The sequence below is a fragment of the Mustela nivalis genome (genome assembly GCF_964662115.1).
Source record: "Mustela nivalis genome assembly, chromosome: 13".
NCBI classification, from domain to species: Eukaryota; Metazoa; Chordata; class Mammalia; order Carnivora; family Mustelidae; genus Mustela; species Mustela nivalis.
In genome coordinates this window covers 76,858,085-76,874,209 of record NC_139032.1, presented here as the reverse complement: position 1 = coordinate 76,874,209, position 16,125 = coordinate 76,858,085, and positions in this window count along the sequence as shown.

The following is a 16,125-nucleotide window of genomic DNA, read 5'->3' as shown; positions in this document are numbered from 1 at the left end:
CACTGTTGTCGGCTCCTCTCCTGTGCTTCCGCCTGCCTGCCTGTACAATGTGACTACCGTTCTGTTAGATTAGATCAGAGTCTGTTCCACCTGGCTGGTTGTTAGCGTCCTTTAAAGGACTACTGAAAACTGCTAATAACCAGACCGCTGGGGGCTTAAATGAGACCCACAATGTATGCTTTTGACAATGTCCCTCCTAATTGCGAGGAGCAGCTAGGCCCTCCTTTCAGGGGATCCGGGAAGACACAACCAGGCTTAAGACTTCATATTTCGAGTGGCCCTTAACCCATCAGCTGGGAGGTAAGGAAAGGCGGGACAGGCCCCATGTGGAGACAGCTGAAAGAGACCCCGGAGCCAGTCTCCAATCTTCCCCCCATGGGCCTGGCCATAAATCTCAGCTTTTTGGGACCGGAGCCAATGCAGATCAGAAGCATTTCCCCTCAGAGCATCTAACGTCTGGGTACATCAAGTAAGCGAGCGGCAAGTCTGCACAGGTTTTGCGGGCTTGGGAAGGCAGAAGCTTGTCCAGACTGACAAGACATCAGTTACCAGCCTTGCAGACTCTCTGTGCAGAAATCATCTTCTCTGAGCACAGTTCTCTGGCCCACCTAGAGAGCCAGTTGCTGGTATCCCCTCCTCCCCCCCACATCCATCCCCAGTCTACTTGGGTCAGTCTTATCTTCCCAGATCGTGCTCCCAAAGGGAGATGATTATCTAGGATGCACCAAGAGCGGGGTTCCAGCTCTATCATTCACCGTCTCTGCCATCCAGACAAGTTCCTTTTCTTTCCTTACTCTTAGATCTTCACTTGGCTTCTCGAACTTCAAAGGGAGATAAGAAAAGCAGCACCTGTTTACTCAGCTGAGTGTTGCCTAAAGTCACTATAAGCTAGAGTTTAAGGACAGAGTCTCTGAAATTAAGCAGATTTGAGCTCGTATCTCCTCTTTGCAGTTTACTGGCTACGCGGACTTAGGCTGCTCACTTTAACTCTCTGGGTCTTACTTTCTATAGCTTTGGACTTATCACCACCCCCAGCCCAACTGACTTTTTTTTCATTCCTGGCACATCCCGAAACTTCCATCTCAAGGTCACTGTGTAGCTGCTTTCCCTCTGCCCTGCCCCCACTCACCACATGATAAGCCCTGCTTATTCTCCCTCTCACCAGACACTGTACTCCTGAGGCCTGTTTCCACCCTCCACTCCTGTCCCTGGTTTCCCTACTCTCTGTTCATGGACTTGGACCTACCCCTTGAATCCAAGGGAAGTCCTTGATATTGGGCTCACCGGGTGATGAGCTTGTCTATTTCCTTAGATCAAAGTGCCTGTGCTTTATTTGTGGCTCTTCTGGGTGACTGTCCACCCCTACTCAGAACCTAAACACCTCTTCCAGGACACCTGCTACCCACTGACATGTTCTCTGGAGCTTACACAGTCTGGATGAAAGCATAGTTGACACGGGGGTTCCTGAATTGCAGAATGATTAAAGGCACTTGGAAAGAATCTTCTTGTGCATATTTAGTTAATCAGCAAAGATTTATTTCACCGGTGTCACCATAAGAACTAGGCTATCGTCGTGAAGAAGGCACACCTGGCCCCAGCCCTCAGGAAACTGATGGACTACAGAGGAGGAGGGGTGGCTAGCTAGGAGAACTTACAAGGTGGAGTGTAGGGGAGGTTCAGGTGTCTGTTGGGACACCGAGGAGGGGGTGCCCCCTCAGTCAGTGTTCTTAGCTGAAGACAACTCTTTTAAGTAATCTAGGCAGAAAATGAATTGATGAAAGGAATAGATTAGAATGGCTCACAGACAGCCAGGTCATATTCCACATAATGTCCAAATCCTAGTGCAGGCATGTGGCGACAAAGCCCACCCTGTTGCCCCCTGCCCGAAGATGGCAGAACATGCGAACGGGCCCCAATGCTGGACTCCAGAACTTCTACCTCCTGTGGTCTGAACACCAGACTCTTCTCCTATCCGCTTCACCAACAAAGAGATTTGGGGCACACCTCTGTCCTCAAGCACCTGCCTTTCGACTCATGGTCTACCTTGGGTGCGCCTGAGTGGTCAACCTAGGGCTATAACCAATCAACCTGTAACCAATTGGCTGTAACCAATTCCAACCTGCCTTGGAATAAGGCAGGACGTTGCTAATCTCCCTAGGACATTGCCTAATCTCCCTCCCCACGAGGGAGAATGTGCGCATGTTCAAAAGCTGCTGAGTAGCTGAAAAAGCAAGATGAGTATCCATTACAGATCTCCACTGGAGAATTTGGTAAAGGAGGTGGCACTGTGCAGAGGGGGGGGGGGTGCTTGTGGGGGCTTGAAAGTGGAAAGAAGCAGGACAAGCTCCTCAGAGACATTGGCATCTCTGATGAGCATGGGGATAACATGGAAAAAAGCAGCCAAGTAAAGACAGGTCCCAAGGAGTATTCAAGGCAGACAGAAGAGCAGGTGCATAAGCTTGCAGATGGGAAGGGCAAAGGTTCAATGTCACTGGAATAGACTTGGAAGGGGAATGATCAAAATTGAGGCTGGAGAGGTGAGTAGAGCCAAGACTCTGAAACCTTACATCCCCTCCACTGAGAAGCAAAAACACAAACTAGACAGCCAGTGTTCTCCAGAGAGACAAAGAAAGATTAAAAAGAGAGAGAGAGAGAGAGATGGTTACCCATTCCAAGACCATCCCTATAAGTGTCTCTGATGTTTCATTTCTTCTTTTATTGAAGACACATCATTGCAGCTCACTTTAAAACTCTCTGTAAGTAGAAATCCCTCACCATTATGGAGAATTTCTCCCATAAAATCACACAGGCGTGGGCTGTTTATGGAAGCATGAAACATTCCTTGCGGAAGACGTCATTTCGTATTCATGATGGAAACCTCATCAGACTCTCTTTGGAAATTAGTACAAGAACTGCATTTCTCTGCCTCTCTAGTCTACAGGGCTCACTTCACACCTCTACCTCTAATCCCACCTTCTGCATACAGACTCCCTCAGCTGTGCACATCCCCAGAGATCCCTTCCTAATCTGACTTCCTTTGGGCTTGAGGACCTCAGGCACCTCATGTTCTCAGGCAGAATACTGCCTATTATTATACCCTCTTGCCATGAGAAGCAAGGGCAGCTCTCTCAACACTTTTCACATGTAAAGATTCCTTTTTGTAAGACCTCTCCAGAGGAGGGAGCTGGAACATAATCTGGGTATTTAGCAGTATCTAACCTGAGCTCCTTTGCACACAGAGGGCTCAGCCTCAATGCTAAATTAATGTGCAAGACAATTCAGGGACCCTCAAGGAAATGTCCTCTCCCCGAGACAGGATTCACACCAGTAAGCAATGTAGGGACATGATTCCTCTCCAGCTATCCACCTGGGAAATCATGGGATTCAGAGGGGCAAGATCATTTCTAAAGCTATGTGAATTTCTTTTGTTCTTGAACCTTAGTGAATAATCATCTACACTAGGCATAGTTTTCTTGGTTCTGTCCCTATGTGATGTGAGAGAGAGAGCATTATCCCTTTAAAGCATAATAAGACTGTGTGCAAACCAATTTCTCTCAGTCATTTCTTTGCCTTTAAAATGAAGAGATGGGAAGGAAAATACGTTATTACCTCCACAGAACACTGCTTCTTAAGACTTTGAGTCCGAACTCTTCCTACTAGGGAAATAGCCTTATATCTGGAAAGGTGATCATATAATGTTTTGTGTCAGGACCATTTGGGGTACATTTTAGATTGGCTTAAATCAAGGAGTCTGAAATTTCATAGACACCTGGCAGCTCAGATTTGGCTTCAAATTTCCCAAGAAGAGGTACTGAGGGGGATAAAAGGAGGGGGGTATCGAAGAACCACCGCGAGCTAAAACTACTTTCTCTGTTTGGTTTCCCAGCCTCCCTCTTCCCTCTTATTCTTCTCTCATTCGTAAGTATCGTCTGTCTTCTACCTTCTGCCTGGCTTATGGTGGCTTACACAACCCCCCACTCTCTATTCCCTTTTTGTTCAGAAGCAGTGCCCACCAAGTACAGACTTATTCTGTCAGTTATCCAAACCCAGACTCCTGAATGAGGAATCAATCCAGCTGTGTCCGTGCCTGGCTGTCTGTTCCAGGACGTTATGGTCGGGCTAAGGAGGTCACTAAGCACCTAGCCCAGCTGTGCTCATTCATTAAGGGTTATATGAAGATGGCTTCTCCAAGATGGGATCTGGACAGAGCAGGATTTTAAAGCTGTATTAGTCATCTATTGCTGCATCATAAGTAGCCCTAGAACTTAAAATGATTATAAACATTTATTATCTCACAGTCTATGTGGGTCAGGAACTTGGTAACAGTCTAACTCAGTGGTTCTAGCTCACAGTCTCTCACAGGGTTGCAGTCCAATGTCAGCCGGGGCTACAGTCTTCTGAAGGCTTGACTGAGGCTGGAGGACCCACAACCAATGTGGTTCATTCACGGGCCCAAAAGCTGTTGCTCGCTTTTCCCAAGAGGTCTCAGTTCCCGCTCTTACAGGCATCTCCATGGGCTGCCTGAGTTATCTTCATGGACATGGCTGTTGGTTCCCCGAAGTAAGCAGTCCGAGCGAGATGAATTAGAAGTCACATTTTTTGGTGACTTAGCCTCAGAAGTTACATACTGTCATTTCTATAATCTCCTAGTGGCTACAAGTTCAGTCCCAGTCATGGTGGGAGGGGACAATGCTATGGTATGAATAGCAGTTGGGGATGTTCATTGGGGGGCACCTTGAAGGCTGGTTATCACAAGAGTGAGCACTGCATAGGTTTCTAGGAACAAAGATACAACATGGTCCTTGAGTAGCTCATGCCATTGTTTTTCCCCTGACTGATCAAGAAGCTCTTTTTTAGGTGCGACCTCAGTCTCTCCTATTTTAAATTCAAATTGAAACCAACTTTGGTGCCTTAGCATGAGAGATGCTATACAGCTGGTTAACTACAGAGTCATGGTTTATAGGACATCACCAACCCAAGAGATCTGTTCTCATTTCCCTGGAAATGTGTTGCACCATTCCCTGCAGAGAACCATGCATAGCTTAGTGTGAAGTGAGGAGTGGGTCCCCATAAGTATTCCATGATGGCAATGGTTGATGGGTTGTTGCGTGGAGGAAATCTTCTTAAAAGAAGGTAGGGTAGAAGCAAAGAAACCCATAGCTTCCATGTAAGGAATGTGAACATTTAATTGCTTTGATATCTACAAGGCTGGCTACTTTTTCAGACCCCAGAATTGGCAGAGGAAACAAGGAGCTGAGTAGAAAATAATAAAAGTGAATTGTATGTGCTCGTTGCCAAGGAGGAATGCTTCTAGGAAAAAAAGGCTAAATTCTGAAGCCTGAGCTGACAAAAATATGGGTGGTTGAAACCTCTTATAAGTGCAGAGAAGTGTTTTGTGGCCAGACCAGAAGGCTGGAGATCTGGTGTCTAATCCTCAAATCAGGTGCGCTGCCTTTGGATTGATTCTCCTATGTAGGGTAGATCAAGTCCAAAAGCTGAATTTTGAATTTTGGTTACTTGTACGGAGTCATTGCCAAAGAACTTTGCCACTTGACAACAGGGCAAGATTACACAATTGTCATCTCTCAGAAACTCTGTTTTTTCATCTGCTAAAGAAGAAGAAGAAGAAGAAGAAGAAGAGTAACCACCTTGCCTGATTCCCAATGCTGTTTCAAGTATCCAAAGCTGGACAACATGTACAGATTTGAAAAAGTTCAAGGGAGCCCCTTCTTGGCCCAGTAAGGATTAGGGACCCTTGTAAGGTTTTTACCTTGAAATGCAACTTCTCCTTCTCCAGGCATGTGAGTAGTACAGGTCAGAAGAGCTGTTCGAAGCGTCAGGCACAGAAATCAATAGGGTTATGTACAACAAGGTCCTCGGTGATAACAAAAATAATATTCACTTTCATTTGGGGCTTTATGGACCTATTAGGAGCAAATATTGGATAAGTCTCTCTTTGAATCCAAGCATGTGAGAAAAGAAGCTCATGATCTATGGGTATGAGCTCTTCCGTGCAACATTTACTTGCAGGATGCAACTCCGTAGACAGAAGGCATGAAGAAAGCAAGTGGTGGAGATTCCAGAACAAAATAAGGACACAACAAGAAAGCCCTGATGATTTTTTAATTCCTGTTTCCACTCATTTCTCATGTCCGGCTGCATTCCTGCCCGTGGCTTGCTCAAGGGTCACCCCCTCCTCTCCCCCCAGTAATAAGTTTTCCCTTTTGTGTAAGTTAAGTATGGGTCTGATTTCTCTCATCCAGAATTAAAATAGCTCTAAGTAATATCATTCCTGTACAACGAATAATTTTTTTCAATGTATAATTCCCCAGAATTGACATGGGCATTCTTGCCGCAGAAGTCTATGGTATTAACTTGAGGCATCAGAACATGATGATTTAGAGTGTGGACCCAGGGTCCAGATTGCTTGGGTTCAAGTATCTGGACAAACTTCTCCACCTCTCTGTGACTCAGTTTCTTATCTAACAAATGCTGACAATTAGAATAATACCCACCTTAGAGGATTGTTGTAAGGTTTAAATGAGTTGTTACATGATCCATGCCACTTATCATTGCTTCATCTTATGCAGGTGAAAAAGTTACCCAGTTCCCAGCCCTAGCTCCAGTCTGGACTTTTCAAGAACCTACTTATCATTATACACATATAAGGGGAAAATGCCTTTGAGTGCAGACAGGAGTCATTGTTCCCCGTGATAATGGAATGAATTCAAAGCAATCAGAATTCCATGATGAAATTGGCTACCACTGCTATGGGGAAGATAGCCGAGACCCTGAGCTTCTGATGGGAAGCCCCAAGTGAAAATGTACATCCATGCTGAAAAATCATGGAAATAGGGATTGATAATTGAGATTTTAGCAGAAGCAGAGTGAACAAAGATGCTCTAATTAAATTCTGCATAGGAGCTAATTAACCCATTTATGTGTTTTCTTCCTTTGTGCAATAGGGGATGCACATTATCAGCACTCACATATTTGCAACCCATCAGTATGTTGTGTGTGATTTTCTCCCCCTTGAGTAATGTGGGAGGAGTGAGATGTCCTCCACAGGCTCTCCCAGCCATAAGTCATCTGCTGAGGCTTTACATTCGTTCTGGGGAGCTCATGCTTTGATCTTCAGGCAGATCACAGAAATCATCCTGGACTTCCTACCACTAATCAGATCTGTCTCCTGACACAGGGTCCTTCGGACCCATCCAGAGCTGGTCACTGGAATGCCCTCGAGGGCCTTGGCGTCGTGTCCGGTGTGGGCAACTCCTGACTACTCAGCATTCAGAGAGGTTCTCCCTGCTGTCTGCTAAATGATTGACAGTCAGGGTGAGTATTTCAGGACAAAGAATCCTCCCGCCCACTCCAGCCATGTGGCAAAGGTATTTGCTTCCTTGGGAAGGAAGTGATTTATCTGTGGGAGAACACTGTTTCGACAAAGTTTGCGTAGGAACAGCCTCTGTTTCTGCAAGCATGTGTGTATGTGAGTGCATGCAGAAAGCAGCGAGAGTCAAAGATAAAGGCAATGTGAATGCCATAAAAAGACTTCTTTATACAAATGCTCCAAAACATACGGTGTTGAAAATCTTAGGATCACAGGAATGCATTTGTGCCTAATTCAACACAACTCTACTTCTCTCTTCAGAATTAGTGAGCCAGGGTTGTCATTGGCTTTATTATGTCAACCTTCATGGAGCAGAAATAGTCTTAGAGAGAAACAGGTAGGAGAAGAGAAGAAAAAGGTAGGGGGAAGATTGATGAGAGGGGTATGGGAAAGGAGACAAAGAGAAGGCATTTTCTTTGGGTTGAAAGGGTTTATGAGAACTTTATGCATTGGTATAATTAGTTCTAATTGCATAAGTGTATATGCTTTGCCTTTAGCCGGATCATCTCAACAATAACCTTCTGGTTCTTTGGCCTAATGTTCAAATTCAGGGCAGAAACACCTTCCCTGAAGGATTTGGATCCTTACTGATTAATTTTAGCTTCTTTCGGTAGAGGCTGGGTGTGTAACCAAATATTCTTAACCTCCAATGAGTGTAAGTTCATGTTACTACCCGTTATTCATTTGTTTCTAAAATTCCCTGTGTCACATATGACTAAAACATGAGAATACAAATTGTATAATTAAAGAAATTAATTTTTCCTGGTCAATCAGGAAGGTACGACTATTTAATTAAATATCATTCACATGGCAAATGATCATGTGTTAAGACTCCACTAAACATGCCACAGTAGGTCAAGCCAATGGCAAGAAGTTGTTCTCTGGAACACCTTTGAACATATTTCCTCACAATCTAGGGAGTCCATCTACAGTGGGTTGGATGGATCTAATTTTTTGGCAACTACGAGGCCTGGGTGCCACCCCGGGTGGTGTCACAAGAGCTGTGTGGCCTTGAACACCACATTTAACCTCTTCAGGCTCCTGCTTCCTCCTCTGTAATGTATCACAGTGCCTTTGCCTGCCTGGTATTATTACTAAGCAGAAGAGATGAGGTTCTCGTTGCGGATGTTCTTTGAAAACTTAAGTCTCTGAACAGAACACCAGTTTTTTATGGACCTACACACACATACACTCTCCATGATCATGAATGCATAAATGAACGCTGTGTTGAATATGCTGTTGGTGTTTTGTGCTTTGAATGCACGTGCCCGGAGATCCCAGCCTGCAGCAGCACGTAATAGGTGTCCTCTGTGGGATGTAACCTAGGTGACACTCTGCACATTAAGTTGCACCTGTGCTCTGACAGAGACTGGTGTGTAAGGAATTTGGCAGATCAACATACTACTGAGGCAGAGAGAACACAACCATGCAGTAGTCAAGGTCATGTCAAGGCCATTCTGAAATATCACTTGAACCACAAAGCTTTCCAGAACTCTTCTCTCCTCTGGAGGAAAAAAATTCTCTTAAACCTGTGTACTTGTTTCACTTTACTGGTGTAGCCCTGAATTTTTTTTTTTTTTTAAGAGTGTGGTGGGGAGGGGCAGCGGGAGAGAGAGCCCCTCAAGCAGAAGAAGACTCCATGCCCATCATGAACCCACTGAGGGGCTCCATATCACCATCCTGATAACCTGACCTGAGCCAAAATCAAGAGTCAGATGCTTAACGGATTGAGCCATCCAGGTGCCCCTGGTGTAGCCCTGAGCTCCTCCTACCCATGCCAGCCCCCACAGCATCCAAATGGCACCAAATACATAGGATTCCCCATCCTCTGTGACTTCACAGCCTCATTTTTGAACTCTGACCCTGACCTTGTGTCATTCCTCTGATTACATCCAATTGTCTTTGTATTCTTCTGGCTCCCAACTGCAAGTCAAATCAATTAATTGTCAGCAAGCACCTTCTATTTGCTAGGATTTGCTAAGTCATGAGATACAGCAGAGGACAATTCATGTCCCTTGCCTCATGGAGGTTATGATCTAATAGGGTGATAGACAGTTAAGCAAGCTCAGTCTTTAGACTGGGGAATCCATGGAGAAATTCCCAGAAAAGCTGATGTCCAATCTGAGACTGGAAGGTTGGGATGAAAGTAGACTTGAGAAGGAAGGGAAGGCAGAATATTCTGAGTAGCACAACTGGGAAGCAAGACAGAATCTGATGCATTTAAAAAATTGAAAAATAGTCTAGACAAAAGTAAACAGTAAGCAAAAACCAACTTCTTCATTCATAGTTCCCAACATCAGCTCCGAACCCCCTGCCCCACAGTCTATGAAACACCTCCCGAGTTTAGGCCAACATGGAGATCCCTCCTACCTTTTGATCCCCAAATGGGACTTGATATGGACTGAAACTTTCTGTTCTCTCTACAGTTCATATGGTAAGACCCTAATGCCCAGTGTGAGGCTACTTGGAAGTGGGGCCTTTGGGAGATAGTTGGGTTTGGATAAAATCTAGGAGTGGAGCCCCCATGAGGAGATCAGGGCTCTTATAGGAAGTTGAAGGGACCAAAGGACGCATGTTTGCTCTCTCTCAAATTCTCTCTCACTCTCTCTCTCTCTCTCTTCCTCTGTCTCTGGCAAGTGAGGCCACAGCAGGACCTCAGCAGGCACCGAGTCTGCCCAGCACCTTGACCTTGGCCTTCCAGCTTCCAGAACTCTGAGTGAGATGAATGTGGTTTGAGACACCCAGTGTATAGGGTTCTTTTGGAGGATCCCAAATCAGACAGGCCTGATTTCTCCTGGCCTGGTAACTAGAAACCAGTCTGCCCCAACTCTTTTTTACACATCATTTGTATCACAACTCTCTGACCTCGTTGTATTTTCCTCTATCAGATTGTCAGGTTCCAGGCGATCTTGGTGTTTCCTCCCAAGGACGCAGGACGGTGTCTAGCAATATCTTTTTCTATAATACATTTCTATTATATCACATTTGGGCTTAAAATCCTTCAGTGACTCTGCAATAATTTTCAGATAAAATCCTATTCCTCACCACAGCTCACAAGTCCCGGCCCCTGTTAGCCTGCTAGCCTCCCTCGGCAACCTTTTCCCTTCTCATTCTCCCTCCCAGCTACACAGACAGGCCGGTTCCTTACTGGTTCCTTGCTCTCCTGCCTTTGAATTCTCACAGGCTTTTCCCTCCGCTTGCCCTGCCCAGCCTTGCCCACCCTCCTCCACTCTCACTCATCTTTAAAGTCTCAGCTTATATACCACTTCTGCAGGGAGGTTTTCCTGACACTCAGTCACTTGCTCCTGCTAGAACAGGGCTCTTATCATGCTTTATTGAAATTGCTTGTTGAAATGTTTGTCTCTCCTGCTGTCTCAGCCTCAGCACTATTGATATTTTGGACTGGATAACTCTGTTATGGGGGCTGTCCTGTGCATGGTAGAAAGTCTAAGCAGCACAACCGGCCTTTACCCACTCCATGCCCTCATCACATTCTCCCAGCTGGGATGACCAAGAATGTCTCCAGACCTTGCCAAATATCCCCTAGGAGCACAGGACATCATCTGAGAGCCATGGCACCAGACCCTTCTGAAGGTAGGGACTGTGTCTTATTCAGTCCTTCATCCCTAACCTGACATGTAGTAGAAAGCCACTAATCATACGTTGCATGAATGAACAGACATCTCTAGTAGAAACTCCCATTGAACAAACAGACCTTAGGAAGAAGGCTGTGTTAGAAACGTCGCTAGTCCTGAGATTTGCAGTGCTTTTGAGTGGATGGGCGAAACCTGAGAACGTGGTGGTCTTCTTACTGTAGAGCCCGTCCCCTCCCTGCCTGTTACAACTGTCCTCTAGCAACAGGCTAGTGACCCCCTCTCGTCCCCACACACACCTCTTCGGGCTGCCCTGTCGAGCCCTCTCCCCTTTATAGAACAGAAAAAAAGGTTCCGGCTCCCGAGCTTCCTGCATCAAAGACGTTTAAGCTTTTAATGCGAATCCTGATTAATTAACAAGGGCGCACGACTTACATACATTTCAAGTTGCTTTTATCTCTGGAAGAAAAGACGCCTCTTGGCAGATACTTTCTGTTCACTGTCTAGTTCAGCATTTCAAAGGGCATGCTTTGATGGGCTGAACGGGTTACCATTTTTTTGTATGTGAAGGGCAATGACTAGTAATTAAGGGACAGGCCCCTTTATGTCAATTCAAGGAGGGAAAAAAAAAAAAATCAAATTCAATCTCAGCTCTGTCCAAAACTGACTTGTGTGGAAGTTGGAGGGGTCTGGTTGGTGCTGGGGGGCAAAAGCAAGAATGGAAGAGCATGTGCAAAGTGGTAATTGTGGCTAGATCCCTTTGCCTCCAATGAAACAGCTAACATTTATTTAGTACCTACTGTGTACCATTTCAGCTCTCCCACAAACTCTATGAAAGACTCAATATAATTTCATTGTATGGGTTGAAGATACTAAGTTTTGGAGATGGTGAGTAATTTGTCCAAATATAGCAGGTGGGTTGCCGTGTTTAGAATACCACGGGTCTGGCCATAGTCTTTCCCCAAAACTTACATTCCCTCAGCACCCCTGTATCTTCTCTTGCTCATTTACTCCCACAAGAATGGAACAAAAGAAGGGCTTCTTTTATAATTTTTAGGCGAACAATTTATTCCAACAGGCAGTCCAAGTCTTATCTACTCAGGGCCCCCGTAGTACCCTGGATTCACCCTATGGTAGCTTCCAACACAAATTTTGTGTAAGTCATGTTTTATTCATCTTCCCATCTAAAGCATAAATTCATAGCAAGCAGGGACCTTGGCTTTCTTGTGGAATCCTGTGTCCTTATGTTTCTCTCAGGGACTGGCACTGAGCAGGTTTCAAGAAATAGTTTCTGAATATTTACAGAAGACCTACTATGACAAGATTGCTGGTTGCTTCCAACGGCTATTAATTCCTTTTTCCTTACTAGCATGAGTCCCATTTTTTACCTGGAAGGCCATACCTCCAACTAAATGACTACAGAGACATGCCCAACCGCTTTGCAGTTAGGAGTGCCTGTGTAACTAAGTATCATCCCTCAGACAGAAGCATAACTGCTATATTGCATTTCCTCAAAGTCTCCTCTTAATGGTGTCCTACTACTTAGATCATAAGCTTGATGGTTGGAACTCAAGCAGCCCTTTTGGACAATGAAGATCAGAGCCACACCTTACGGATTAAGAAGCAAAAGTTGAAGCAATCTGGGTTCCTGTTAAAATAGCCCTGAACTGTTAAAATAGCCCTGATGACTCCAGATTGATAAGAGAGAGAGCTAGAGGTCTGTCCTATTAAATTCACTGATTTGGGGTTTTTCTTAATTTCTCCTGAACCTAATCCCACTTGATATAATTACTAAGTACAGACCACTGTTCTAGGCACTGGGTGGGTGTGCTGACATACCAATCCCATGCCTCTGTGGAGCTCACAGCCTGTGGTAGAGCTTTGATGCATGCATATCTGATGATTATTTGACATGCTACACCCCAGTCATATTAATTTTCTTTTTAGTTCCCAAATGGTAATCACCACAAGAGAAGAACAGATAAAATGCTCAGTGGGATATGAATTGGGAGGTACCACATACAGCAGGGGGCACCATGAAAATTTTCACAGAGAAGACACCCCTTGAACTTGGCTTTGCATATTCATGAGCGTTGGGATCTGCAGAGAATGGGATGAGATTGAACACCCCAGGAGCAGAAAATATAGGACATGTTTGGGAGAAAGCCAGAGACTCTGTCACATAAAGTGCATGAAGAAAGAGTATCCTTTAATTTTATGAGCACAGGCTCTACAGTTAGATGCCTTGGGTTGGAGTTCCAGCTTGACTATCTACTAGATATGTAACCTTGGCTGAGCCACTTAACTTTCAAGAGCTCTGATTTTCATCAGTAAAATGAGGATAGTCCCTACCTTCCAGGGGCCTGCCTGGATCCCGGTAAAAATAGAATAGGAGAACTTAAAAAGGGGTGTTGTTAGAATTAAGTGAGTCTAGATGTATAGAAGGCTCAGAACTGCCTCTATCTGAAATAAGCATGCCCTAAATGTTAGCTGTGACTGTCATCCCAAAAGACAGGAAGGGCTCGTTGAAAGCACAGCCAAGTTCAGAATTTTAGCCCATTAGTATGAAGGCACCAGAGAGCTGCTGAAGGTTGGTAAGCAAAATTGTGGATGTGCCCACATTTACCATCTTAATAGGCTTTCTCTCCCATACTCACCCCATCAGCCTACTGACCTGGGTGTCTCCCCGTCCTAGGGCACACCTGCACTCAGCAATTCCCCAAGGCCCTTCTCCTGTCTCTGGGGCTCTCTGATTGCTGACTTAGACAACCTGGTTGCTTTTCAGAGAACTGGCAAAGGAAGCCCTCTGTCTCACCGCTCCTGGGCCCAGTTGTTCCCATGGGATTTGCTAAAGCATGCGATTCCTGTCTCACTCCTCCACTTCTATCACCCTCTCTGGAGCGATGTTATTAATGCTGACTTTCTGACTCTCATTCTTGAAATATAGGCCAGCGATTACATCATAACAGGGTGCTATGAGCCATTTTTTTTTCCTCCTTGGTGACAGTGGGAACCACGCAACCTTCGTAAGTGTCTGCAGAAAAACTTGACCATAGTGTATGTTGTGGGCTGAATTGTGTCCCTCAAAATGCATAGATTGAAGTCCTAACCCCCAAATGTAGTGGTATTTGGAGATAGAGCCTTTAGGAGCTAATTAACTTTGAATAAGGTCAAGAGGTAGGCCCTAATCAGACGGGATTTGTAGGCTTATAAGAAGAAGGGGGGGCGCCTGGGTGGCTCAGTGGGTTAAGCCGCTGCCTTCGGCTCAGGTCATGATCTCAGGGTCCTGGGATCGAGTCCCGCATCGGGCTCTCTGCTCAGCAGGGAGCCTGCTTCCCTCTCTCTCTCTCTCTCTCTCTGCCTGCCTCTCCATCTACTTGTGATTTCTCTCTGTCAAATAAATAAATAAAATTAAAAAAAAAAAAAGAAGAAGGGGTTGGGCACCTTGGTGGCTTAGTCTGTAGGGCATGAGATTCTTGATCTTAGAGTTGTGAGTTCAAGTCCCATGTTGGGTAGAGATTACTCAAAAATAAAATCAAAACAAGTAAACAAACAAACAAACAAACAGCATCTCTTTTTTCTCTCTGTCACCCTGCCAGCACTCACACACTAAGGAAAGTCTATGTGAGGATACAGAGAAAAGGCAGCCATCTGCAATCCAAGGACAGAGCTCTCACCAGACACTAATCCAGCTGGCATTTTGATCTTGGACCTCCAGTCTCTAGAACTGTGAGAAAATAAATTTCTGTTGTTTAAGCCACCCAGCTTGTGGAATTTTGTTAAGGCAGCCTGAGCGGACTTATACATTGTATATACACTTTTCCAGGCTGTGTAATGTGTGCTGCTGCAGAGATGTTCTTCTGGGCTTGGGGGGAAGGCAGTTGAAGACCCCTGCAGACAGCAAGCTTCATCCCTCTATTGAGATCACCTCCTAACTTTCTGGGTCAGTTAAGAAAAGATGCATCGGATTCCCTTGTCCAGACTCCTGGCCGCCAAGCTCAAAGTCAAAGTGAATTCCACCTGTGGCCATTGAACAGCATATTCTTGTTAATTTACATTTTATTGAGATTTTAAGCATCTTCCACTGAAGATGTCTGTACTGGCCACCCAGTGAGACTCAAATCACAGCTACAAAGAATATTAGAATGCGGTTGCTATCAAACCAGGGGCCTACCTGGATCCAGGTAAAAATAGAATAGGAGAACTTTAAAAAAAAAAAACAAAACCTACAGGCACATTACTGTTTCACCCAATTTTTATTCCTTCGAAAGATAACATGGAGATGAATATTCATGGTAAGAAATGTGAGGCTTCGGCCTTGGAAGCATAATTATTGTTGTTATTTCGAATTTCATTAGCACTTTATGTGCGGCGAGCCCGTTCTGGTGAGCCAGTTCGTTCCTTCCTCCCTTGCCTTTCTCCTCCGTGCCTTCATCGCTCCCTAAACTCCCTGCCCTCTTCCAAGAGCTAAATCAGATACTGTCATTTTTAGAGAAATGAAAAATCAGGAGCAAAGAGGGGAACTAACTTTGACATAGACATCACCAGCTGTGGCAATGGAAATAATCACTCTAGGAAAACCGGCTCTGAGGCTGTCAGGCCATCCACGGGTCGATGGCGAAGCTTCATGCTCCGCCGTGTCTACGCACGTCCCCTACCTGCCAAAGGGGAAGCATGGGTACGTGCCGTCCCTGAGCCGGCTCCCTCCACCTATGTGCTCCAGGATCTTCCTGTCGTTGGGGGATTTTCACTGGGAGGAACTCAGACTCTTCTGATTAAGGAGGCTTGAAAGGGAGCTCCTCTTTATTCAACTGCTACGTTCCTGGGCGTAAATATGCATGACCCTTCGCTGTCCTGGTTACCTCTTCCTGCCTAACAAACTACCCCAAAATATAGTCGCCTAAAGAAATGATTTATTATCAGTGCTTACAGATGAGAGGGTTGATTGGAGCTCAGCTCTCCTGGCGAGGCTCATGCATGGGGTTGCCCGTCCGCTGGGATTTAGCAGGAAGCTGAGCTCGGTTGTAGCTACCTGTTTGTCATCCTGCTTCTGAGATCAGTAGGCGAGCCCAGGCATGTGCTTCTCTTGTGACTGCAGAAGCCTAAGACCTCCAGCAGCAACACGAAAGGCTCAAAGCTGGT